Genomic DNA, 24,111 nt, shown 5'->3' with positions numbered 1-24,111 from the left:
ACCCAAGAGGAGTGAGGTTTGTATCCTAGCCTGTGGTCTGGCCCTCATCAAGTGAAAAACTCTTTGGTCTTTTGCCTTTCATAAAGGGAAGTTGGAGGGCTGGAGCAATCCTTTCTCTTTTCTGCTCTTTCTTTTATATATTTTTATTTCTGTTTCTTCCCACTCTCTTTCTGTTTTGAGAAAGACAGAAACTGCCGTATGGCAAATCCAGTCTTAAATTATTTTGAAGGACAGAACTAAAACATCAGAAATGGGGCAAACACTCTTCATGTCCTATTTTATTCTCTGGCTGATGTAGATTTGCCTTCAGTCCCGATATTTCAAAAGAAGGTCAGTTTTATGAAAAAACATACTCACAAACACTACTATGCTTTGTGACTTAAAATTTATTTTAGTGAACTTTGATGACCATAACTTGGTCTGTTTATAGAGTTAAACCCAAGAAATTAGCTTAATTTGTACTGCATTCACTAAAGAAATATATGTCTGATTTAAGACACAGACAATCATCCCTTTGATATGGTATGGATATGAGATTGACATTCACTATAGCTGCCTAAGGCCCAGATATGGAGACTGCCAGAAATCAGTTTCATGACTTCATCCATCAAAGAGAAAAGCATTTATGCTGTTCAGTTTGTCCTAACTTTCTCAAAGGAAAAGCTGTAGAAAACCTACTGTGAGTATCCTTATTTCACTAACTTTCTTATTTCAAATGAAGAATTAAAATCTGAGAGCTCTATTTCTCAAAGGCTTTTGTGAATAAAGACCCTGAGCTTCCTAAAACTTCCTAAATTGAAGTGAAATATGTCTCAAGATTCATAACTGCAGAGCTGTCAGCTGAAGTCCAGCCTATGAAATCTATGTCAAGATACAAACAGGCATGCTCATCCCTAGCACATCTGTTTGTAATAAATGAAAATGCCTTAGAAATTAATTGGGTCTTTCATTTGCTAAAATTTGGAACCTCATGAACAGAGCAGGATTCTTTATAAATTGCTGTGGCTGTCTTAGAATTAGCTATCTAATCTCAGATAACTTTTCTTTCCCTGTCTGTCATGGTAACACCTCCAGATCCCTGTTCAACCATTTCATATGGCCATTATAGTATGGTATCTCATGTGGCCATATGAAAATAAGTCTCTGTTACTGGTCGAGTCTCTTTCTCTCTCAGCTACAGAGGGAGTGTAGGCAATTGCCTCAGAGCAAACCACTAAGGTGATACTATCTCTTTGCTAATGTCTCGGTTCATTAACATTTTAAATTCAAGGTAAGTAATTCTGATTTGATGTATGATTTTCTTTTACTATTGTCCACAGTAATGACAATGCCTCCCAAATATCCCTCTTCTAATCAGTTTTTACTGAAATGCTTTCCAGTTTTTCTGCTTATTTAATAAGAAATGCTACTTTCTTGGTGTCATTTTCATAATCTACAGGTATTCTTATTTTAACTTGCAATATTTTGACTGAATATGGTGATATACTAGGATCCCACTTAGCACATGAGCAAAATGATCTTGTAGTACTGTACAAAGTTAAGATACAGAGAATGAATTGCAGGGAGGCAATTTTAAGATGCTTCTCCTAACCGATATAACCAATTTTGTACAATTGTAATATTGACAAAATACATCAGAATAAATATCTGAATTACTTTGAAAGCATAATTTCAATGGTCAGAACAAATATAATGTGTTGATATTTGTAAAATATGGTTGGCAATAACTAAGTGAAGTAATTGAAATCGCACTATACAGCATATAAAGCAATTTCTCAGTTTTTGCATTCTATTTTCTCACAAAACGAGCAGGTTACACAATGCCCTAAAAATTAAGGTTCTAGGAGATCTAAAATCTTTCAAAGGCCATTGGGTAGAGACACCCAAAGGTATACAAAGCACAGAAGACAACATAAAGAGTAGTCCTATAGAGATGTATAGCTCTTCTTAGTTAAGAAGCAAGGCAAGACATGGCCTTTTATTTTAATAATGCTTCCAGAACTTAAAAAGCCTGTTACACGGCCATACTAGTGAGAGAAGAGTACCAACTACTGCTGTTGGAAAGGTACAAAAAGTAGCAAACCTTTATTTTGGCTTTTGGGTTCCTTTAAAGCCTGTTTACTGTGTGGAATGTATCTGCTGTCAGGAACAGGCTGGTCCCTTCTCAAAATCTCTGCATCAGCAATCAGTTTTTCTCATTAAGACTTGTATGCTATTATCTTTATTCTATACCTCTCTAAGATGCTGAAACTATTGTTCAAGGCTCAAATTCTGGTTCACCTGCCAGTGGTCTGATCACACCCACCATTGCACCGCCCCAGCCCCTTACTGCACCTCACGCAAGAATGTGCAACACCTTCCTCTCCTCTTCATGGGATTTTTTTTTTTGCCAGGACTTAATAAGGCAGATAGGACAAGACAGTGCCTGGAAGTGCTGCCTCCTGTGTCAGTCAGGCTTCTAAAAATTCTCCATGCCCCCATATAGCTTTCTGTGGGCAACTACAAGAAATATGCACAGAATGCTTTTTGGAGAGTGACTTCTTCACACATCTCTGCATAGTCCCAGGCAGTAGTCTGCATTTTTGCTTGGGATGATAGGAAATATTCACAGACAAATAACAAACAGCTGCTCTTATAATCTTCATTGATGTCAAAGCCTGTTGTGTAGGTGAACCAGGAGGAAAAGCCTATTGTAAAGTATGAATCGAGTAAAACTATGTTGAAACATTCCACACAATTGAGCACGTTTGCAGGGATGATTACTTCTTCACTTCCCAGTACTCAGTATATTGCTTGCTTCTCTCCGTAGGACCTACTTCCTGATGATACACTACTGAATGGAGGAAATCTGTGCCATAGGTATGATGGTGGATGCAAAATTAGTGATTAGTAAACATCTTTCAGTTGGTGTTGAAAGCAGAGATGAACAAGAAATGAACTTTAAATGCAAAAAATTGGTTGATTACATCCATTACATTCACAGGGTGATTAATGGTTATCTTCTCTCTGCAAATTTTCATCAACATTGAAAAATTTTGCCAAATCTAAGAAAATTACTGTTACTTGCTCATGCATTTGAGTATAGTCAACAGTTTCTCATTTACTTACAAAGCATTTTTAAATTTATCTATAATTTCTGTATTCTTCAATATTTTATGAAAGTTCTGTCACAAATTTGGATGTGTAAATGGGATCTTAAGGATAGATGAACATAACTCTCCAAAGAGTTATGATGTAACCTTGGCTTGCAAGAGTCTATTCTAGGAGGAATTTTGATTAATCTTCAGATGCAAATGTCACAGTTTAGGGCCATTTATAAAATTTTTGAGTCTTACAACTGGCTCTGAACATTAGTGTACTTGGGAGCACCCATGACACTGTGTGTGATCTCAAAGTGGTGTCTTGGAAAGGCAGGTTTTGTTCTTTTTTCCCCTATAGATCCTTAAAAATATGCAAATCTATGTGATCTGCATCTCATACAAAGAGTTGAACATTCAGCTATGGATCAAAGATTAGAGCATATGCCTATTATTGCAGCTGCCAGTTAACTGATCCAAATGTTTAACTCTTTAAAGAAATAGAGGGTCAGCAGCTTTCTGAATAATTGTTTCCAGACAGTCTTCTGTTAGTTGGATTTCTATATCACATTCAACTTCAATTGCTGCTGTCATTTATCTCCATTCCACAGAGTTTAACTTTACTAAATTCACATGTTAGCATCTGAGACACTTACTCTTAGACACATCTAGAGCATGCTCCATGCTCATTGACTGTTTTTTATGGTACCTCATAGATTAAATGAGAAAAATTGATGCCTTCCAAACACCTGCCTCATGTCTTTTGTCATGCTTGAAAGTGCAGAGACAAAGAAACCAGGCCATAAATGACTCAAAAATTGCTCAAAAATAAAACAAGTCAGGGTGTGTACAAACCTTTTTGAAAGCTTGTCTTCACTTCTGTATTGACAGTCAGAATGGAAGGCGGTTTGATGACAGCCACGGAGCCACATTTTGAGAGAATATTGGGCCGCACTTCCTTGTCTTTCAGTCTTGTCTTGCCCTCATGAAGAAAAGATCTTCAGAGGTTCTCTGATCATGCCCTTTGTCCCACTCTGGTGGGTGCCACCTCAGCCTCAAGCTCCCCAGACATTGGACTTTGTGTTGGGATCAGCATTACCATCCACATTTCAGTGCTTCCTGCTGGAGAGTCACTAGCTGCTGTCTGCAGGCTCTCATGCTGTGTCAGCCTCCTTCACCATCTTCCTCCTACTTTGGTGAAGTTGCCAACCAGGCAGTTGTTTTCTAAAATGATGCAAAAAATGATGTAGGGGGGTTATTTTTAGGTGATAGTAAACTGAAAAATAAAACGTATTGGAACTCTGTTCTTATTCCAGTTTTGGTCTGGACTATTCAGCGCCATCATGCCCTACTTCATCAAGTTACCAAGTCTCAAGTTAAATGCTTTCCTCAACAGATATTTGATTTTGAGGAAGAGAGCAAACATGCTAGTCTAAACTTAAAAAGACTAAGGAGGCAAAAGGGTTAAGGACGGGGTCTAGACCCTTAGCATCTCCTCAGGAGGAATGATAAACACCTCTCTTTGGCCAGGTCCAGTTTCCTACACCTTTCTGAGGAGCAGTAATGGAGAGTGCTATTTATTATGTGTTGGGATGAACATAGGGAATGTTTTCCACCATTTAAAAAAATAGAATCCAGAATTTATGGGAGTTTGAAAAGCAATTTCCTTTTAAGGTGCAAATTCCTAATTTGCCACATAAAAGTACAGGAATTAAGTGCTAAATCCTTCTTTGCCAGTGAGACTTGTGAAAGGAGGTACGAAAAAAGAGTTACTGTTAGGTTTCTATTCATGTCTCCTGAAAGCCAATGTATGCAAAAGTGCTGAAACAGCCCTGATTTTTTTTTCAAAGCCTTCCTGCCGTTTCTGACTGACTTTTAAAAAATGAACCCTTGTCCAGTTTTATTTGTGTGGTGGGTTCTGATTTTGTTCTGCCTGTACTGCATCACTTTTCTCTCCTCACCATTAATCTTCCATGAATGTTCCCTGGGGCACAGTTCTCCCTTTTCTGCATGGAGAGTTTCTATTGAAATTAATGGACTTTCTTCTTGTGGGTGGAAGGAAGAATACACCCTTATATCAGCCCTGTTGCAAAAGAATATTATTCATTGAAAAATAGTGTTAGTCTCACTCCTGAAAGCCCAAGGTCTAGTCAGGCAGATTATAGTGGGAGATCCCAACAGGAGGTCTGGTACAGAAGCAAGAACTACTTGTCCAACATGAAAACAAAAGCCAGAACAGGAGACTTTTAAAATGTTGGAACAAAACCCCATGAAAGTCAGTGGCTATACTGTGTGATGAAGTGTACTGTCCCAAGACTAATTCTAGGGCAGATCCATCTGGTGGAGTACAGTGCAGTGAAGATATCCATTCATGACCTGTAGAACCAGGCATGCTCACAAGAACAGCATGGCACCAAAGACTAATTTGATCTGCAAAGAGGCACTGCAGATTGGCCAGAGGTGCTGGGACATGCAAATAAAGGTATATTGTACTGTGCAGAAGTATCACCTCATTTGGAGCGTGGGCTTGGGAGCTTGGGCATCTTTGACACAGTTGAGCACTGCACAATGTACACATGCTAATAAGCATGGCTACATGCCCTGAGAGGCTTAGATGGAAAAGTCTTATGTTCCTTCACAGAGAACCCTTTGCTGAATTAAAGAGGGTGTTGACAACCTTCAATTGAAACTGCATAAATTCTCATAGGAAGGATAGTAGATGCAATATGAGGTCTTGAGGCAGGCGGATGACCTTATAAAATATACTACAGTATCTAAGTTTAGTAAAACAAACACACTATATTTAAGTAGGCTATGGAAATGTAAACATGCTTCAGGACTGGCCCCAAGCAGTATATGTTACGGTAATGTTGCTGTCACATTTTAGATAGATCATTGCTGTAGATACTATAATCTAAAGCTAGGAGATAGAATTTAATATGCATGGAGAAATTTAAACAGAGGATAAAAAGCCCTCTTTCCTCAACAGTATTTTCAAGAATGAACCTCATCTCCACCTTGTAATAAAAAAAAAACCTCAAGCTTGTCTGAGGAGGCATTACATAGATGGACTAGGCCACTCCAATATTTTTAATCATTTGGGATATTTCACAGGGAAGTCCTTCTAGTAAGGATGACTCTTTCCATGGTGCCTATTTGCTTCCCACGATTCTTTGTACCATGCAGTGCCAAAAAGGGTAGCAAAGGTTTGACAACCACTGTGGCAGACAAATAAGGATTTCTTGTGTGTTTACGGTTTGTGAAACCTTGATTGTTGTATAATTAACATGTCAGTTACCCTTGGATTTTCAGTTTTAGCAACCCATGTGTTTTTAACGTTTACATTTGATTTGAACATCTCTGACAAAGCTCTTGTTACTCCTTGGTGTGTATTTGTATTTTGGTTGAAGATTATGTACATATCTATCAAGATTTTTGCTTTAGACTGTGCTCTATCCGCTCCTTCCACCAAACCTGAATCACTTGCTTTAAGATTAGCCTTGTCAAATTTACTTAAAGTGACCAGGCAAATACATACAACTAATTTTGTTATAGGCAAAATTAACTAATGCTCTTTTTCATGGTGAGGTGCTGTAATGATTTTATATAGCAGTCAAACTATTTAAATACTAATGCTGTCTTCATGCTGTAATCACCATTCTAGTCAGATGTCATTTTTAGTAGCCTATAGGGAATTCCAGCCCTTAATTATTCTTCAATACACAAACCAAGCATTCTTTAATTGGTGTAAATTGAACAGTGTTCCAATGCAAACAAGAAGAGGACAAACTAATCAATGATTCTGTGCATGTCTATTGGAAAGCTATTGCCATTAGATCAGGTAACGAATCCTTGACTCCATTAGCTTCAGAAGAACAATGCAGGAAAAATACTGCTAATGCCACTTCTTACTATCAATCAGCAATGAAAAGTGTGTAGCAAATCCCTTAGCAGAACCCCATCTTTTCTTGAAAGTGCTCATGGAAATTTAAAATATGAAGATATTCTAAGTTCAGACTACTGAGTCATATGTCTTTAATGGGGATTTGTCTGGAAACAATGTGTTTTTATTCTCTGCTTCCTTTAGTCATGTGGTCTGTTTTTTATTTTTCTTTTTCAAATAAATGATTCTTGAATGATAACAACTTTTTTCAACTTGTCAGGAACTTTTGGGTGAATTTTCTGTCTCTCTCAGGCTGTTCTCTGTACATTCATATGTATTCACTACTGCAGCACAACATAAATTTGTTGGCTCTCCCACTTCTTTTTTTTAATACTATCTCAAATAAAGGTGCTGTATTTAAGAAACAGATGAAAAATCCTTCTCATAAATGTGTCACACTCACTTTTCATTCTTGTCTCTTTTTATCAGTTCTCTAAAACTGATTATTTATCTCTGGAGAGGGAGGAAAAAAAAAGTAAAAGGCCCATTACAAACCTCTGGCCCAGATCTGCCAGTCTTAGAGTTTTAGTTTGTGTGGAAAGTGAAACTCCTCTGGAAAGAGATATACTGGCTATGGTTGTTCACTTTTTAATCTATTTGTTTTTGATATAATATGCTATTTACTGTTTAAGGACCTTTCATGTTGCTTTAAATTGAAGTTTTTAAAACGAGTCTAGCATAAAAAGCTCTAAGTGACATAGGCTGAGTAGAAAAATACAGCATCTTGTACAGACAGCCTTTGTTCACCACATTACAATTGAAAGCAGTGTAGAGCAGGCTTGGTAGATAACCTGCCTTCTTAAAACAAGAGGGTTTCTAATTTCCACACATCCTAATCACAGTCACATTACTTCACTCTCTGTACCAGACCCCTCAGGGCTGGCTCTAGGTTTTGCTGTGAAGTCACATGTGTGGGGCCTGAGGCATTTTTCCACTTTACTTTTTTCTTTTTTAATCCTTTTGCCGGTTGGGACTCTCTAACTGGCTCTGTTGTCATGGGTGGCTGACTAGTGTGGTAAGGAAGAGAGCAGCACAGGTAATCACCCTCCAGGTTTCATACTTGTTTTTTTTCTTATGAAGATGAAGATGTTGCAATATGTGTTTGCTAAGGAAAAGGAAGCTTCTCCCCTCACCTCCTTTCCCAGACCAGTGTGTGATTTCCACGTAATAAATTCCCCTCTGTTTCCCTACCTTTTTCCTTTGCTGCTTAGCTCTTGTGTGTGGTTGTACTATTTCTCAAAAAATTAAAATGTGCCATCTGGCTTAAGGTATCTTTCGTCTTTCAGTTGCTCTTCAATATTTTCTGTGGTAACTGTTAGAGGATGTTGATACCAGCAAATGGTTATGACACTTGAAATGGGGATTGTAGAGTGCTGAAGAGGATTTTCAAGAGTGATCAACTCCTCACTCTGATGACAGCATGTTTGGAAAGCCAGTGGGTCCTTTGGAGTCTGTATCTGCTTCCTTGATTTGGAGATTTGGCCCCTGAAAAAAAGGGATACTGAATGTCTGGGGTCCAAGCAGATGGGAGACACTCAAAGAGAGATTGTGGGGCAGCTGCGGGGTGCAGAGGGGATATGTACCACCAAACAGTCAAGTCTGACTCTACCTTGTATTAAAAAAAAGAGGCCTTTTATAAGTCCATAATACTTGTACTATGTTACAAAGGGAAAACTGTATCTAAGCAGAATGTTAGATAAGATGTTTCTATAAAGATTTCCTAAAGTTAAACTTTGCATGTTTTGGTAAATCTTGTGAATATCACTTATTAAAAAAAGATTGTTGCACCACTATTTCCATATACATGAACAAGCCTAACTGCAGTTGAAACTACATAAAAAATTAGACCAACTTCAAAACTACACTTGGGATCCAAATGACACCACTGGGAAGATTTAGCATAAGAAGTTTACCTGAAGCTGGAACCTGTGTTTGCAATTCTGTGCCAAATGTGGTTTGGGCTATAAGAAAGGACTAAGATTTGTCATCTGATATTAATGAAAAACAAATAACATATTTATTTTGGCTTATTTTTCAAAAAAAGCCAGCCCTAGATTTCTGGGAAAGCTTCAGTAGAATAATTTCTTAATCACGTCTATGTTCTTAGGCATATCTGGCCTTCAAAGTCCATAATAAAACTCCCCACTGATTCCCTTGGGATTATGTCCCTCAGAATGGATGACAGGAGAAACAAATACTCATCAGGCCTCAGCCATTGCCTGGCAATCCCAAGGGAAATGCCCCTCTGATCCCCACAAGGAAATCCTCAGACACTATTTTACAGGATAAGGAAAATCTCCTCTTTCCCAAGGATGACAGAAAGAAAGACAGACCACGTGAGGCAGGATGTGCCTATCCCCTTTTGAGACAAAGAGAAAGTGCTAGCACATGGGCAGCCAAGGGAAGGGAAGCCAGCAGAAGGCTTTTGTAAAAGGCTAGGATAGTTAGTGTGGATGCTTCAATGTAAACAGATACAAATGTGTTAATGAAATGAAGTGAAAAGTCTTAATTTTAGAATGTGACAATATTTCAAAATTATTTTTACCTTGTTACATACTTTAACACTTATGCAGGTCACTCCAGAGATAATTCTGATTTGAAAAAATTATGTTTTAAATTATATAAGACATTTGTTTGCTTTTTTTTTGAATTTAAGAGTGGAGTGAATGTCATACAGGTGTGACTCTTGGGGATGGTGCTAAACAGGGACAGGAGCTGGACTCAGTGGTTATTGTAGGTCCCTTCTAACTGTGATTCTGTGGTTTTATGATATTTTTTCTTCAAATATACAGATACTACCTAAAATAAATAATATTTTTATTCTATAATTTGCATTTTACAGGTTGTATTCTGTATATTTTTGGCAAATTTCTATTATATCAAGTTGCTATTGATATTGGAATGGAGGTTGAGATTGCTTTGCTTTGTAGTCTCTGCTTGGTCACAGTCATAAGGACTCTGCTTCTAAAGTCTGCTGAATATACTCCAATTCTAATGATAAAGTTATGTCATATTGACTTTATTTTATAGTATTTAAGCCACCTAATTCATCACAGAAAGCTTCTATTTAAAAAAAAATATTTTTACTTGTATTTTTATTTTGTTATGTTAATGAGCTCACCTTTGGTCATGCAGACCATTCTATCTGTCCTATTTCAGCAAGTAAGTCCCATCCACAACTGCTATCACTCATAATGCCAGCTGTACTGGGCATTAATAGTGTGTTTCTTGCCCTAGATTAATTTAAAAGTTTTTTTTCTTAATGGTACCACAAAAGCAAGAGTCCCATCAGCTTCTTAAAATAAATTAAAATATCAATGTAATAACTACCAAGGAATTGCTGTCAGCTAAAAACTACATTCACATTATTTTGGAAAGTAGCTTGCGCAGCCTATTCTGAAAGGTCTTCAGTGGGGGAGACTCCAGACCATCCATAAACAGTAATTTCCACAGCTTCAATGTCTTCACTGTGAGAAAATTTTTGCCAGAATTTGACCTGACTTTCCTTCATTTCAATGTAGTACTGTCACTTTCTGTCATCTGGCTGTAGTGCTGAAATACAAACTCTTCCCTACCTCTTCCCAGAAGGCTTTTAACATTTGAAGCCCTTGTTTTTTATGTCCACTCATTTTCTTTTCCAGATGAAATCACCCCAGTTCAGATTTCTTTCCAGGTGACATTTCTTAAATTTCTGATCATTCCCATTCCTCTCCTTCGGACACTTTTGAAGGCAGCTGTTTCTCTTTTGAAAGGTGATTTTTTAATGGGGTCCCTGCCAGCGTGCAGCTGAGCAGCGTGATCACTGCCTTATCTTACAAGCAAGCTGCTATATGCTCAGCTCCCAACAGCTCAGCCCTCTGGCACCCAGATATGCTTCTGATTTTCTTTCCCACAACTCTGCGGGGAGAGAAAGAGATTCTCCCTCATTCAAAATCAAGCTTCAGTCTTGTGCTGGCTGCTCCTACCTAGTGGAACCTTCAAAGTTCTTCAGGAGCTGCTAAGAGATAAAGAGGGTCCTGGATGTTATCTTTTGGAGAAGAATGGAAACCAAGCTTTTTCTGTATACATGAGACACATTTGACCCCATGCGATTCTTTTTCTCTCTCTGTTTTCCTTCTAATATGAAAATACCCCAAAAATTTGCAATGTTTAATTTTATCTTATTTTATATTTTTTCTTATTTTTTCTCATTTGCATTATTAATTTAAGCATATGTGATATGAAAGTGTAATTTTAAATAAAAAAAGACCAGAAAACCAAAAACTTGACCTTTCTTTTAACCATTATTTCTTCCAAAGTGGCTTGCATCATTAAGCATAAAATTTTTTTTCATATTCAGGTCAGTAAAAATTTTGTGAAAAACCCTCACCTAATTTTTGAGTGGTTGTTCTCCTTCTCGACTTGACACATTTGAGCAAAATAACTCATCCAAAATTCTAATATAATTCTGCACCTATGTACATTCATTCAGATTTTGCATCAGGATAGCTGGTTAGTTTTGTACACAGCAGCGTATTTTGAATATTTTCTAAAAAATGGCAAGATTTTATTCATAGAAAACATAGACTTAGGTGTGTTACTCCCTCAAAGTTAACAGAAAATTCCCTTGAGCTTCTCTTGGGAAGGATTGAGCCTTTAATCTGTGTTTGTTTAATAATAAAGTCCCTGAGATAGGCTGGTAGATAGGTTTCTTTGATACACACTTGTATCAGTGTTAGGTATGGGATTTTTTTTTTCTGGTGTACCCTGGTTTCTTAGACTGCTTAAGCAGGTACTAATGATTTTGCCACAATGATCTCTTCCTGACCCTCTTGCTTGTCTTTCTGTTCCTATTTCATGAAGGTAGATAGATATTTTGTAGCAAAAATGTGAATATATATATGTATATATATATATATATATAATGAGTGGTTCATAATTAGTCTTCTGTTTTTTTACTCCATTAATTTCCATTCCACATCATTTCTGAACAAACATTTGCTGTCAATATTTGCTGAAAAAGTCCAACTGAACCAAGTAAATAAAGCATTAGAAAACATAATTTTGTTTCTTCATTCAGCTAAATCCATTAAGACTTTAACACAAGTAGAAACTAAAGACAAAGGGAATTTCTTAAAATATGAAGGCTTGTAGCACATTTGCATTTTGAAATTAATTGCTGACCTAATTATTTGTCAGTAGTAGGATAAGTTAATCAAATATAACTTACAGTAAGGCTTCTAAACACCCACAGGATTTTCTCCCTCAGAGTAAATTGTCATAGTGGTCCAGTTTGACAATCCATTCTCACTGTCATCTTGTGACCAAAGGAAGACTATCTGCGAAATGGTACCATATGGAGACACAAGAGAGAATAAAATACTTAGATCTCCTGTACAAAGGCATGATAAGCTAACAGTCACCAGAGGAAGTCAGGAACGACGACGCTTTGAAAAAAGAAATATCCTGGCTTTCAAATCCATTTAGATTTATTTTTATACTCTCTCCAGTTCGGACTAAAATAGTCTGATAATAAATATGCATATAAAATAGAAATCAAACGTATTGTGCAATGTTTCATTTCTAGCATATCTGTGGATCTGCATTTCATGCTTAGTATTAGTTTGATGAAAAGGCCAGAATTTATAGACAAGACTAGGACTTTTCCCTCTTCATCTTATGGAAACTAACTTTGTTGTCCCGGAATAATATGTCGCAACCAAGTACTTCATGACCTGAGGCTAAGAATGCACAATTTTACTTCAAATGCACTTGGAAACAAAATCTGATAAAATGATCAGGTAATGTGACCAATGCATTATTTTCAAAAGGCATACCTAGGTGTTTGAGCTAGAAATACCTCATCAGTAGTAATATGAACTACTTCATCGCTTCTGTTATTACAGTACTGCCTCTCTCCTGTCATCTGCTGGCAATGGCAACCCACAGAAAGGGATGTTTTTCTGATCATTTTGCACTCATTAAATACAGCTGTCACAATAGCGGATGCGAGACTGCATACAAAACTTTTATGCCACGTCAAAATAAAGCAGAAACATTTTAAAAAGATCTGAAACCTTTGAAGCCTTTTCTTGAGAAATATTGAAATATTGCTTTTTGTTGTTGTTGTTTGCGACAATTGAAAATGTTCCACAGCTACACGCATTAAAACTCACTGCAGAACAAAACATCATCCATCAAAATTAAAGAAAAAAAGAAAAAAATGGAGAAAAAATAAAACCAACCCAAATCTCTCTGAAGCACAAAGTGTTTGGTTTCTGAGCATCTGAAGTTCTGGTTCATCACCTGATTTCTGGGGCTGAACATTCACTGAGTCTCAAGATCTCAAGGGACCTGACATTTAATTCTGGATTATGGATGAAATCTGCCCCATAAAACTTCCAGCTGAGTGAAAACATCTTCCCCTAGTTCCCTATTCTGAGAAATAGTTCATTTTCAGGCTAAGCAGCAGTAAATTCTGCAGTTGCTTGACATTATTGCCGTAAAAAAATATTTAAAAGGTCATTGTGAATGACCCCAAAACCATTTGATGACTGGTGTGAACAGAGAAGCCCTTATGAGTAGCATGAGTAATTACTCTTGTTTGGATGCAAGTCTGTTTAAATACTGTACCATGCCAGGTGACCTATTGAAGACGTTGGTCAGCAGGCAAAAGCTGCAAGAAAGTGATAATTTGCACCTGTCTTGCACCTCCCAAATTCAGAATTGCATGATCATAAAAGAATAAAAATTTTTAACTGTGAAGCATCTCCTTGAGTTGATGGCTACTGAGAAACAGGTCAATTGGGAAGATAAAAATTTTTCAAAAATTCAGAATATTCAAATGACACCCAGTTGTGGGTAAAATAGCTACTCATATGACCATACTCAAGATATTCAGGATGGCTGATCTTAAACTTCTATCAAGAGACTTCTTCAAAGACTGGATGATGTAGGTATAAATCAATGACTTCTATTACTTGCAGTAACTCCTTTAACAAAAATGAGATCCATTTTTTTGTAGTAAGTCTGTTCTACGTTGCACATCTTCTGCCTTTCTGAATGTATGGGCTTGAGCCAATTATGTGATTTACTTGTGGATTTTCCGTTCCCTTCTCATTTTTAAATTTAAATTTTTGCCTGTGCAAACAATGATGAGAAAAAAATGTGCAAGTGCATGTGCATGTACACACATGTGTTCATCTAAATGCACCTTTAACACAGACCTGAAAAGTTTTTCATGCTCACAGTCCTGCCAGGAGGAGGATGTATGGAAAAGAGTCCCTTGGAAGCCATGGCTGGTCTGGAACAGCCCCAAGCTCTCTCATTTCCCCTGCAAAGTGCAAACACATGATGGCCAAAGGGAGTCAACTTCCAGCATTTGTGTGGCTGGCACCCATGCAACGCAAGCTGCTTTCATTATGGGGAGCTAAGTGTGTCTCCATGAGATTTGGTGACACTCACAACTGTTGTGTGGAGATACTACCAGTTCTCTCCCTCTCTCTCTCTCTCCCCCCGGCTCCTATCCCTTCTCTCTGACTTGCTTCTTCCTGATGCAGCTATTTCCTACTCCCTTTACTTCTCTTCCTGGATACCTTTTATATTGTTCTTTACCTTTGTTGATGACATCTTTCCTGAGGTGAAAGAAAGAAAATTGCATCCCTGGCTTTGGGAAAAGGAGAAAGACAACACATGTCTTACTCCAAGAGCATATTCTCTTAGAGCAGCAGTTTTTGTTAGAAGGCATGACAGAATTTGAGTGAGAATACCAACATTGGGAAGAGCATTGCTGAGCTCTTGTTTGCAATTACTGCCTACCATCAACATTCCTGGCTCATGTAGTCCCAAGATCAATTTGTCTGATGTCCCAGACAGAGTTGGCTTCCCAGATTGCAGAAAAGTTTTTCAGACAGTACTAGACTCCATAAATCTGAACCTCAAGGCACTAATCCCAGCTATGGCTGTAGGGTTGAGTCATTTTGGGACTTGAGTGAATGGGAATAAATCACAGTGGAATGACCATTGGAAGGAAATACAGTCAGAAGAAATCTCAAAGTGTAGGTTGTGAATGAGTATGAACAGAAATTAAGGCAAAGATGGAGAATTTGGCATGAAGTATAGGGAAGAAAGGAGTGAGAGAATTAAAATAAAGGACACAAGTAATGAAAGAGAGAGAGAACAGAGGAGAAGAAGGAATATGAAAACAGTGAGAAAGAGAAGGAAGAATGCAATAGAGGGAAGGACAATATATGAAGTGGGAAAACCTTACTGGGAAAGTTGAGACAAAGGGAAGATAAAACCCATTTGAAACACCTACAGGTAACATATTGTGTGCACAGCTACACCTTTTCACCAGCCCAGAGTTCACTTTCTCTCTCAACATCAAAGTCCTCCTGCTGGCCTTGGGCCAACTGATACTCCACTGTTGCCCTGGCTGCTCCTGTTCCTCCCTTCTGGGATCCGTATTCCTTACTCCTGCCATCCCATACCAGGTCAATACATTCGAGTGCCTGGCCAACTCCTGTCTTATGGCTTTCAGAACTCATTTTCAGACTGGACTGTAATCTCAAAATCTGCCCAAGAGGGCACGGTATAATCCCAGCTCGATTTTAAAGGTCAAGTCCTGCAGGTTTTGCTTGGTTTTGACTCATTCAGACCTTCCAGTGATTTCAAAAGCCATTGACCTAGATAAGGGAGGGCAGAACTGGGGCCACAGTGAGATTTCCAGTATAAATACTGACTTCATTTTCAGATGGCTTTGCTGTACCTGCCATGAGGTTTCACTGCTCTATATTTCTTATTGAAATATGTGTAAGGTTCTGTACATCAAATACATAAAAGATTTGACTTTTAATTCCTACCATGTATTTTGGTAAGAGGAATTAAATGTCAAAACACAAAAGCAATTATACACTTAATGGTAAAAAACATATAATCAAGTCATTTTTTATATTTTCAAATTGCGGGGATTGAAATAAAAGGGCAAGAGGGTCTTAGTTTGACATTATAGGAGATGGAAAGGCACATTTGTATCCTTTTGTACCTTTTACAAAATGAATATGCCTGTAATCAGACCCATTCATTTTGAAATGGAGATTGTGCTTTAGATCTATGACATATTTGCGAGGGTGTTGAGAAAGTATCTAAGTAAAATGTGCCATAGGAAATCAACTCTGGGGATATGCAGTTATTCTTCACAATGATATATAACTAGTTTGGCATAACACTTGGGGTGAAACAAAGCCTGCTTGTATGGGCAAGTCATGGCTGTATATTTAAACAATCATCGCTACAGCAAGGTAGGCAAAATTTCCTAACTCGGGAAGTGTCCAAGCTTCAAATTGTTGGAGGCTGGGACAGTGAGATGGGACACTGCCACGAGGTTATCAGCTTCTCCTCTTCAGCAGGCAGCTGCTGGAGGCCACTTTGGAGTTTAAGACACAGATCTAGTTTTTAGCTCTGCCTCTGTCAGGCTAATTTTTATGTCCCTTTCCTCTATGTACCTAGCAAATTTAAAGAAACTCTGTTTCTACGATATTTGGAAGTACTGGCTAATTGCTGGTGTATCTGTACATTCCCTGCCACAGTGAACCACTGCTCCTAATGCTAGGCTGGTAAGCACCTCTCCAGCAGTGAGCTGGGCCTCCAGTCTGGGCACAAGGACAGGGGGCATCACGGTTCTCTCCAGCCTGAGTAGGTGCCTTCCCTTCACAGAGGCTGGGGATGACTGATGCACATTTACAGCCCAATCTGTCATTTTTCTATTGCAAGACCCTCTGTAGATGAGACAGACTAGAGGTACAGAAATGGACTTCTGTGAGTTTAGTGACAACAGAGTGCTAAAATGTCTCTTTTCCACTTCTACAGCAGTTTATGAGGCAATGGAAGACCTACTAGTGATAAATATTGCTACATTACTGCAATGTGGCAAATGCTTATACTCAGCATCAATCTTTGTGAGCCATTGACCAAATTCCTTTTTAACACTGTAAAATCTACAAACATATCCCGTCAAAAACATAACAGATGTAAAGTGTAGGATCATTCCTCCATCCCACAGACTAGCACACTCATATTTTTCCAAATTCTGATGTCTGATTCCTGCTTAGGATGATATTGCATTTGTGAACCTGTGAAAAAACACTAAAAATTATTATGAATGTCGCTGCTTTGTAAGTAAATATATACAGGTAAGTGGCTCTGACATGAGCTAGATGAAAACTCCGAAATAAATAATTTAAAACATGACTTAAAATGCCCCAAAAATGAAATTCAAGCTGAATTACCAATCAGACCACATTTTTGTCATTCTGAAGAGGAAATATTTGTTTGGACTATGGTGATTCCCTGCATACACAGATAGCTGGCACTTTGCTTAAAGCTTATCCAGGTAGTCAACTTACAGAAAGGATTTCCCTTCAATGGATTTACATCAGCAACCTGTTCCAGCCAAAATGTGAGTTATTTACTATGGAGCTGGGCAAACTAGGGTTTTATTTTAATGCCAACTGTAATTCTCTACTTCCAGAATTAATTTTTGGAATTAATTAATTGGAATTAACTAATTGGAAAGAACCTGTTTTTTTTTTAAATTTTGTGTAGAAATACTTATATGTTTTCTTGATGACTCTTTTATAAAGGTATCATAAAGATTAAAAGCCTGATCCAAGAAAAAAATAAAGTAAAAATAGTCATTTGAGGAAATATGAAAACACTGTCCAGTTCACCTGGAGATCTGCTGCTTCTGCAGACTGCTACAAATCTGTAGAAGTCCTAAAAAACACAAAAGATTTTAAGAGAATGCTTGTATTTATATTTTATGACTTAGAAATTGTAGAACATCTATTTTGCATGCCAAAGCACTATTATTATATATCTATATTTAGCTTTCACTTTTAGTGGGTGTTGTCTGCTAATGTATATTTGGAGCGTTTGAAAATTTAATGTAAAATTGTGGTATTTTTCACTTTTTGTAAAGTGTGTGCTTTTGATAACAAAAGAGGAAAAAATCCTCAACCTGCTAAATAGTACTTACTGAGAACGAGGTTTCTCTTTTTCAGGGAAAAGGAAACATTGACCTTTTAAATCCTACATGCAGGCTCACAATTTTATAGGGGGGAAAAGAATGGATCAAAAAATCCCATTTTTTACAGAAGTTAATTTCTCTCAAATTTGGACCAATTGAGTTCTATCGTGTTATGTTTCTCCACAGAGAGAATGCAATGACTGGCACAGGAAATAGCTGAAAACAAATTTTTTGATGGACATTTTCTGTCACCCTTTACCATCACAGCATACATTTTCCTGTCACATAATATACAGTAATTATATGGATTTTCCTCTTTCCAAATCAGAGGAATGCTTCCTTACTTGAACGGAGGGGCCACAGACTACTAGTCAACCTAAAAATCCTGTTAGCATTACATCTCAGCATAAATAAAGAATTTGGATCAGTGCCTTGTTAGATCACCGCTATTTCTAGCTCACTGAGTAAAAAGAGCATTTTTTGCAGCCTAGTTTGATAAGTAAAAGGTGTCTTTCTCACCTGCGTGCACTCTGAATTGTCACTCTCATTCTTTGTTCCTTTGCATGCGGCTGTTGTCAGCTCCCGAGTCACAGAACCACTTGCAGGAACGGCTCGGGAGAGTTTCGGAAGAAAGGAAAGGGAAAAAAGGAGCCGCATTTTTATTTAACAGGAGAAGGAGAACATAAAGAAAAGAAAGGTGTTCTCAAGAACGTAGCCTGCAGCCTTGTCAGGTAGCATTTCTTCTGATGGTTTTTTTCTCACCCCTTTCCCACCCCAAGATCTCTCTTCATCATTTTTTTAAACATCTCTTCTGGGACAGAGACATGAAAGTGAATTGTGGGTCAGAGGCAAGAATTAGGGGTTGCCAGGTCTGCTTTCTGATGGCTTTACTTTATCTTTGTGTCCAAGCTCTTGCCAGTTAGCAGGTACTCTGGGTTATCCATTCCAGTCACATCATTTTCTGCTTGATGACAAGCATCACACCTTCATCCATCACATTTACATTTCAAACTGCCACACTGCTCTATTGATTAATTATTTAGCAGCTCTTGGCCACTTGTGAGCGTTTCTGTGCTCACGTTTCACGGGGAAGGTCCATTCTTTTTATTTATGTGCAGTTTTGTAAAGCTAAAATAAAAAAAGAAGGTAAAGCCTTTATCATACACACATCCCCCTAACCCATGTGTGTGTGCCTGTATCTATGCACACGTGTGTGAATATTTACGTGTGTGTGTGTGTGTGTGCACGCCAGTACAATTAGGAGCACCCAGGGAGCAGAAGCAGGTAACCTGATCAATAAGCACATGCTCACACTGATAATAGATTTCTGAGTTTTCAGAGCACTGAACAGCAGATCAATGAGATCTTGCAGGTGTGCTGGAGCCGGGAATTGCATCAGCTACATCATGCTCCCTACAGACCTGCAGGGAACACAGACATCGTCCTCTGGGCTTTGTCACTTTGAGCAAAAACTGATGGAGCATTTTTGCAGGTGCCTGCTAATGGCTGTGTATCTTCCACATCACAGTCAGGAAAGGGCAGCCTCTGAACAAGACAGGAGATCCAATTCGACCTGGGGCTCGACTTGCTCCAGAAAATCACTCCATCTGTCTTTTCCTCAGTTCTCCTTTGGTGAAATGCAGAATAAGGATCTAATCTTAGTCTTTTTGCTTGCTTTATTTTCAAATAGAAATCCACTGTAAGAATAACGTCTATCTGCTCTTTCTGAAAATGCAGGTTAGCTCAGAAATCTGTTTGGCAGAAAGATGTTTGGCCTTGCTTCTGTTTCCTGGGGCACTCCTGGGCACTCTGCTTTAGCTGGACACTTTCCTGACTCACCATCACCACCCTCACCCAGCAGTTCTCATGAGAGCAATCTGTAATCCTTTGGTGTCCCAGGTGGTGGTACATTCCAGACTACCCTCTGATATTGGTAACTGCTTGTCCAAAGATTCATGTCTCTAGAAGGAATAGCTGCAAAAAGAAAGCAAGATGCACAATTCCATGATGGAAAGAGAAATATTTTCAATAAAGGTTTTGGAAAAGTCATCACTCATGTTGGAAGAGAAAATAAGGTAATCTTGAAGTCTAGAATTAATTTAGTATTTGTATCTATTTTAATGTTTTCTATTGTTTTCTTTTTTTAAAGTTTATTATGTATATAACCAAATAAATATAAACAGAGTGATGCTTTTTCCTGTTATTAATTTTCAATGATTTTTGACTTATACAAAGCTTATGAAAATCAAAAAGAGTAGGTATATTACCTTTGTAGCTCTGGATGACATCCTTGAAGAGCAGGAGCTCCATGGCTTTTATTACTCCATCTCTCACATTTATCCTTCAAATTGTAAAAGTCAGTGTAATACCACTAGTTTTTTTTTTAATGGATGGGATTTGTGTCAGTATTCAGCTCATTTTGTGAATGCTGTTAGGCTCGGGTTGGTCAACATTTTTCTGTCAAAATTACTTGGTTTGTTCTAAAGTACATTGGGAACTTGAACAAGATGAGTGAGTATCCTATTTATATTTACCGTAAAATATTATACCACTCATACAATGCCACAAAACCACCTGCTTGGTCTATTAGTGTTGCTAGTACACTATTTAGCACACAGAGAATAACCGACTGGGTCCTTTCTATTGAAAGTATTGAAATAAAAAAGTGGAGTTAACCTTAGTTTTGACTTGTGGTGGAGGATTTGGTTGTTTGGTCAAATATAATCCCCATCTCTGACTACATTTAAAGGAAATATTTAATGCTTTTTTTTTGCCATTACTTTGCCTCCGTGTTTGCTTCTCTTCCTCTCATTCAATCCCTTTCTGAATCTATTCTAACAGAAACTTCTGTGAAGTGCAAATTAATCTACTTGTATTTTTTCAGCTCTTTCCAGAACTCCTCCACCTCTGGCATTTAAAGAAAGCACTTGGTGCTGACTGTCCAGACATTCCCCATATCTTCTGCCTCGTACAGCACCAAAACCAGCAAAATGAGTGCCTGACAAAGAAGACCACCGAATCCCTGCGAGTGAGGGAAATGTTTCTCTTGCTTTAGTGTATAAGGGAGGAAGGGAATGTGGCATGTAACTCCACAGAGGGAAACACAGCAATGGATGGTCTTATCTGTGAGAAATCCTGACCTCCCAATTTCCAGTGTACTATGAATACTCAGAGAAAAAAAAAATAATTTCTGCCTGTTATCCTAAGTGATTTTCGCTGATATAACTTCTGCATGTGAAATGTCATTGCAGCAGTATTAAGTTATAATTAGAATAATTTAAACATATAGTGTTTTGAAAATCAACACTTTCATGGTAGAACAAAGGCGATGATATCTATTACCTCTATAGTAAACAAAGTGATTTATAATGTAAAGTGCAAAAATGAAGGACAGAATGTGAGCTTTAAACTTACACAGCAGAGCGGTTTTTCTTACATGAGAAACTCCAACAAGAAAACAAAAATACTGGTACCGTGGCAACACCTGATAAAAGATTTTATCTAGATCTTTCTGTAGTACTCTTCCACTGTAAAGATCCAAAATTAAATGAAGACAAATGAAGTTCTTTCTCTAATATTGTCATCATATAGTGAAAATGTACTGATCTGCCTTTTAATTTTCCCCCCTTCATTTCTTGGAAATAGACCTTCTCTGTAGAATAACAGTCTCTGTTAAATACCTATTCATTCATTGATCCTAAAACTATCTGATATAGGGCCGATATGGCAGCAAAGCTCTTCACACTTTTTTTTTTTGCTTGCTTCATCTCTTCACATTCACAGTTAACAGGCTTGCTCTGTATAAAAAGAATAAACACAGTAATTGGTATGCCATAGGTATGTTTAATTTGTATTGTCACAAATAAAAAGGAAAAACAGCACTTCATCTTTTTTTGGCTAATGAGATCAGGAAAGTATTTTCATAACTGAAAACAAAGAGTCTTTTAAATAAGAGTCTTATGTTAGAAAGTGAGAACAATATAAAATAGACCCCTTTCAGTGAATTCTTCTCTAAAATGCCAAACATGATAACAAACAAAACCAATTAAGTTATGAGTGGACTTCTTACTTTACATAGATTAAAATACATGAACATAAAATTCTCAATATTTTACAGGATTACACAGCCTCTAATTCTTATTTATTAATTTTATTCCTATTAATTACCATTTCTGACTACATAACTACTAGCCAGCATATCCTGCTATTACCACTAATGAGAAATGTCCCAAGAAATTATATGACAGACACAAAACATCTAAGTAGAGCAACAGGTGGTTCTTCATATTATCTATGAATACAGCATTACTTTACCATTTTGAGGAGCAAATATTCAGCTGTTGCTGAGAAGGTGGTCAATTGCATCATCAAACTTAGCTGACTTCCACTTGGTGACTAGAGTTCATTAAAGATGAACATCCACATCTTATTGTCAATCCTTTTCTGAAGAAGAATTATTGTTAATCAATTTTGATATAAAGGTCAGAGAAGAAGAATGCTATGTCTTCTGCCCAAGCCTGATCATTCAGTCAAGAGAAAGAGCCAGTACAGTATTTTCCAGAGGAATTAAAAAGACAGACAAATAAACAACCAACCAAACCATGAAATGGCAAGTCATAGATCAAGCTAATAGTGCAGTGCTGTTTCCCACGGAGAACAGTGCTCCTGCCTGACTTTTGAGCACATGGTGCATTTGCTCTTACTTTATTAGCCAAGAAGGACTCACTTCTGCCTTCCCAGTACACCCAGAAGTCCCAGAAATACAGTGATGGTTCCATCTGTTATGGTAATAGCATTAACAACTATTCTTTTCAATCAAGGAACCCTATTTATCAGATGGTCACCTGTAGCTGGAAATCCCACAGGCTGACCACATGCAACACAACTAATTTCTTTTTATTTCCTCTAAATTTACTATCTCATACCATTTAACTACACTGACTGCCCTCTTGTTCATAAGTAATGTGACAGAAAAAATAAGGAAATCATGACTCATGGTTTAATTAATCACTCCCAATAAATCACACCTTCAGAAGCCTCAAATAGGTACAATATTGAGAATCAGACTTCCTTGCTGTACCTTTTACATACAACATTGATCCAGAGAAAAAGGAGAGTGCTCCTGTCCCTCAGGGGTGTAACTCTCTGCATTGCTTTGCTGGAGAATTACATCAGGATTGAACAGAGAAACATCTTTGGGAAGCAATCACCTCATAGGAATACACAGGAATACTGAAGTCCAGAATTCTGGTGGCACATGCGACCTGTTTCCCCCTCAGCTGGAGCTGTGACTGAGCTGTGAGCTGAATTTCATGCTCAATGCAGCAATCCAGTAAGATAATGCCCTGATGTTTGGTGGTTATCTTGATTTTGGTAGTGCAGTGGAAAACGTTTTGTACTTAACTTCACGTAAATGATACAGGCACAGAGATGTGAAAAGTCCTGTAGGAGGGGTAGCAACTGCATACAGCTTTTAGGCTAAGGATTAGCTGCTTTAAGTAGGTTGCCCTCACTAGATTGAGAACTGATTGCAATACCTTCATGTCTCTTTACCTCAATCAATAATTTTTAGGGTTCAAAATAATCAGACTGCAATAATTCCTCCACAGGAAAGGAACAGTCAAGTAGTGATGAATTACATATTCCAGTCTGCATAAGTATGAAAGAAGAAAGGCAAATTTTGAACAAAATCTGCTATACTGAGGCGAAATTTGTGTCTCTGCAGCTGACAGGTATATGTCTTTACTGCCTTGCAAAGTTTAATACTTAATGGAATAAGCTTTAGCAACACAACAGACATTAAAAACAGACAAACTAGCTGAAAGCTCAGCTGTATGTGCCCTGCGTGTGCCTCTAAATACTATTAAAATTGAATTTGACTAGACTTGCTCAAATCAGACCTGTTATCAACAACACATTGTCTCAGGAGACCAACATTTGTCCAGTTAGGGCTTCCTTCATTAATCGTCCAGCATCAAGCAAGCCAAATCCAAATCTGTGGAGAAAAAGCAATTAGATATTTTAAGCAGTGATAAGAACACCACAAATAATCAATTTCTATGGCATTAACAGCTACCTGGCCCAGA

At 37.7% G+C, this 24,111-nt stretch overlaps 1 protein-coding gene and 1 long non-coding RNA gene across 11 annotated transcripts in view; one reads left to right on the top strand and one right to left on the bottom strand.

Annotated features, from left to right (window-relative positions):
• The window catches only part of LOC110474635 (uncharacterized), a 66,756-nt gene extending 44,686 nt beyond the window's left edge, over positions 1-22,070 (top strand). The window contains exons 6-9 of one of the 3 annotated variants that reach the window (XM_085558237.1): positions 2,810-2,859; positions 3,969-17,189; positions 18,605-20,100; positions 20,910-22,070. The gene's annotated coding sequence lies outside the window, so the exon portion shown is untranslated. Of the gene's footprint in view, positions 1-2,809; positions 2,860-3,968; positions 17,190-18,604 lie in introns of all 3 variants that reach the window. The other 2 variants (XR_002466117.2, XR_014949682.1) reach the window with 2 other exon arrangements.
• Positions 372-24,111, bottom strand: part of LOC110474669 (uncharacterized) — a 409,027-nt gene continuing 385,287 nt past the window's right edge. For all 8 annotated transcript variants that reach the window (XR_014949702.1, XR_014949692.1, XR_014949698.1 and 5 more), the window contains one exon: positions 372-24,020. This is a non-coding gene — a long non-coding RNA (uncharacterized LOC110474669). The remainder of the gene's footprint in view (positions 24,021-24,111) is intronic.

The sequence above is a fragment of the Lonchura striata genome, chromosome 1 (assembly GCF_050655825.1).
Source record: "Lonchura striata isolate lonStrDom1 chromosome 1, ASM5065582v1, whole genome shotgun sequence".
Classification (NCBI taxonomy): Eukaryota; Metazoa; Chordata; class Aves; order Passeriformes; family Estrildidae; genus Lonchura; species Lonchura striata.
The sequence above is the reverse complement of the archived record's forward strand: the minus strand, read 5'-3'. Positions and strand labels throughout refer to the sequence as shown.